This window comes from Triticum urartu, chromosome 6, assembly GCF_003073215.2.
Source record: "Triticum urartu cultivar G1812 chromosome 6, Tu2.1, whole genome shotgun sequence".
NCBI classification, from domain to species: Eukaryota; Viridiplantae; Streptophyta; class Magnoliopsida; order Poales; family Poaceae; genus Triticum; species Triticum urartu.
The window spans coordinates 62,943,782-62,947,775 of record NC_053027.1 but is presented as its reverse complement, the minus strand read 5'-3'; the positions used below and the strand labels follow the sequence as shown (position 1 = coordinate 62,947,775).

Here is a 3,994-nt window from a genome sequence, read left to right as displayed (position 1 = left end):
TGCCTACTGTTTTGTTTTGGTCACTAGCAGACTCTCCAGTCCACGTAGGCATCCCAAGTGGCAATCTGATGTGGCACAAGAATCAGCCTGGTCCAATTTGATTTTCTACATGGGACGAGCCCATTAATTCAACCCATTTGGTATATTTATTTCTGTTAATTTTTGTCTGCTATGTGGGCCAAGCCCAACTGGTCATCCCATCAATTTTTATGCACGTTTGGCCTATCAAGAATATATGTACAATTTTATGCAGCCTATTTCTGGTTTACATTCAGCCTTTTTATACATTCAAATATTAATTCAATCCTGGAGTTGGTCCAGTACTCTTTTCAGCCCATTCACATATTCATACATATGATCCACCTTTTTGACAAATTTTGCAAATAATTTCATATTTCAGCACTAAACATGTTTACATCATAGGCCATAAAGCCCTACAAAATAGTATCACTTGTTCCTATACAAAACTATCTAATGATACGTACAACAAAACAGAATACAGAAAATTTAGTTCAACAAAAATAGGTTTTCTTCCTCTTCCATCTTCCAGAACACACAACACCTGTCAAAATAAAGATGCAACAACAAAAATGGAAGGATCAGCCACTAGAAGCACATTGAATACAAGGGAAACAATCAAACTAAAGAAATGAAAGGCACGCACTGTGAAAATTTTGACAGCACAAATATTTTTTATATTACCATAACAAACAGAAATGTAATCTGATTGCACAACACACATGGCATTATCACACACCCGGACGAGCGAAGCATTAACTTGTGAGGATCAGACAAACAAAGCATTCACGCTGATGATTAACCTATAAGCCCAGCCACCCTCAATCCTCAATACAAAACTAAGTTTTACTACTCCTGGTAACCTAATACACTATAGTCCAGAGGCACCTCAGTTTGACCACCGACCTTGGAGCATAACAGAATCATGACCTCCATTTGCATCCAGGGCTGAATTTGACCAAGAAAATTGGCTATTAGGTAGTATACTCATGTCATGAATTTTATGGAATACTTAATCTACTCTGCATCTACCAAAAGCAAATCTCCTTGAACAGGTTCTGATGCCAAACAATCCAAAGGCATCTAACTGAGGAAGGCAAAAGAATGGTGCTTCTGCTGCAGTGAATTGAAACCCAAAGCACCCCCAAACCGTAGCAGACTAAACTAGCTAGCTCTAGGAGAACTAAAACGCTACCTGCAAGCAAGGAATGGAGGAATGGATGGTCACCGTTATTGAAGTTGATGCTTCAGGAGCCCGCCAGCATGGTGGTTCAGGTGGTCGAGGAAGAAGAGGAGCATTACTGCATAATCATCATGAAACAATAGTGATTGAGTAAATCATAAAGCAGAATAACAAAATCATAATTAATTCCGTCAGTGATCATGTCACGACACCACGCTGGCCACCTTAGTACAAAAATTTAGGCTTTGCACAAGTCTACACAACTACTGATCTTTTCTACAAAGGAAGTTGTGCACAGCACCAGTTCTCTGTGGTTAGCTGAAGACATTCCTCCAGCAGCTTATGCATGTAATGCTCAAGTTACTGGTTATCTGATGTGAGCCATCTAAATGTTTGAAACAAGTTTAGCTTGCTGAGCTCAAAAGTATGGAACTAAAATGCAGAGACATATGCAATATTGTTTTTCCTTTCTGTTTTGTGAGGACATATGCTGTCAAAATATACAGTATATGAGGAACTCGACCAAATTCATGAAAATGATTTGTTCCAGATGATTTATATCTCAAATAAGACATGAAGGCGCGTGTGTTTGCCCTGGTAAGAGCAGCCCGCATTCCTCAACATAAAAATAGACTCCACACATGCACATGAAGGGCTGCAGTACAAGGGGGTTCGGAGGAGGTGGGAATCATACCTAGCAGTAGCGTGGCCGGACTCTACCCAGCAGCAGCAGTAGGCATGGTCTGGCCTTGAGGTCCGGCACGTCCGCATGAGGGGCGACGGTATGAGTACCCCTCCTGATTCCTCAGCCGCCTTGTTAGGGCTTCGGGGTGGCAGGCCAGGCCTTCCCTTGTCGCTGGGCGTCGTCATCCACAGCCAGCTCTAGCCACTCCATGGTGCCGGGGCAGCGGATGAAGCGGCCATCGCGTCCATGGCGCACCGCATCAAATGAATGATGATCGACTCCTAGAACAATCATAGAATGAATGTGAAAGGCATAGTAGCGTCATTAGTACAACAAGCTACATTATCCTACTATTACTAGTACAACAAGATGCAGGTTGGCATAGTTAATGAAGAAATATTATTCATTATCCTGCTACAACTAGTTCAACAATGTATGTAGTAACACCAGACACATTACACCTAAATAATTATTATTCAGTCAAGAGACTAAAAATTATACATACATGCCCAAATTCTGGTGCCCACATGCCTCAATGCAGTAAACAATAAGCATGATACATAGTAAAATTTTGACACAACCAGAAATGATCACTCACTCCTTCAGTGACCCACACTAACTTTTTTTACACAACCAGGCAACCAAATCCAGGAACAATTCACAGCTATAGAGTGAACAGCAGTTTAATAGTTGAACCCTACAAAGAGAACAGAAGTGAACATAATGGGGGAACAGAAGTGAACAGAATGAGAGAACAGAAGTGGACATAATGCAAAGTACAACCATGGTATTTATATTTTCTTACATTTTCAATTATAAACCAATTATGGGATCAGATGATGTTGCATCATGGATAGGCTCTTCAGAGACAAGGAAATAGAGCAAAGGAATGATAATCACCTTAAGCTCCTCAAGGGTAAAGCCCCTGCCAGCCCTGGCCTTCATGTTGTACTTGCGGGTTTGGCATTGCACAATGGGGCGAAGAGGTCCAGAGGTAGAGCGGGGGAAGATCTTCACAGCCTTCTTCTGGCCAGGTGCATACAGAAAGAACAAATTGTAAGATGACAGTGAGTCAAACCAGCACCACAATAACACAAACATGTTGTCAGCGGATTGGATGGTAACTTATCAGTAAATCAACAAAGAAACTAATGATATACATCTAATCTGCCCTGCAATAGCAGACATGTAGTTTAACTCCTTATGTGTAAATACATAAGGCAGTGCAAGTGTTGTTCACATGTTAGTGCTGGATTCAACTTATAAATATAGAGAGACATGGCAATACGCATGGGTACCAGAGACGTCTAGCCTAGCATCAAACTTGGATTCATGGTATATGTACTAAAATAAACTAACTGACCAAGTGGCTTAACAGATATCCTAGATGGCATTCTATAGCACTGTATACCTCAACCCCCAGCCACATCCATCAGTCATGAACATCGCCACATTCATAAGCGGTAACAAATCTGATTACAAATTCTGGTGCCCACATGCCTCAATGCAGTAAACAATAAGCATGATACATAGTAGGTACTGCGGGAGGGAGAGAGGGAGATAATATGTTACCGGATCCGAAGCTCCTGGTGCTCCTCGGTGCCATCGTTGTCGAGGACGAGTGGATCCGAAGGCGTTGCTGTCGGAGAGGAGGGGATCCGGTGCTGGCCTTGTCGGAGAGGCGAGGATCCACCGGCGGAGAGGAGCTGATCCGGCGGCGGCCTTGTCATGGAGGAGGATCTCACATGCGGCCTTGTCATTCTCGTTATGCACCACGTCTTGTAGCCTGCATAGCACAGCAGTAGTCAGCCAATCCATCCATTCCGCGGCGGACAAATCCAGTTGAAACCCTGACGCTGGGGAGGAGAGACGGGAAGGGGGAGGGGAGGGGTACCTGACGATGTTCTGGTGCTGCATCTCCTTGAGGAGGGAGATCTTGCGGATGGCGGTGGAGGGGACGCCATTGTCCTCCTGCTGGAGGCAGGTCTTCTTGTGCGTGATGGTATCGTTGGTGGCCCTATCCCTGATCTTCTCCACCTTCTCGTGCTACGCGCAAGAACACACGCTTGAGAAGACAAGAACAAAAAAACAAGATCGGATCGAGTGAA

At 43.6% G+C, this 3,994-nt stretch overlaps 1 long non-coding RNA gene across 1 annotated transcript; it reads right to left on the bottom strand.

Annotated features, from left to right (window-relative positions):
• Window positions 1-295: 295 nt before the first annotated feature.
• Window positions 296-1,939, bottom strand: LOC125517489. Its single transcript, XR_007287623.1, has 2 exons — window positions 1,896-1,939; window positions 296-562 (listed from the first exon to the last, which is right to left on the bottom strand). It is a non-coding gene; the product is annotated as an uncharacterized LOC125517489 (long non-coding RNA).
• Between the last annotated feature and the right edge of the window lie 2,055 nt (window positions 1,940-3,994).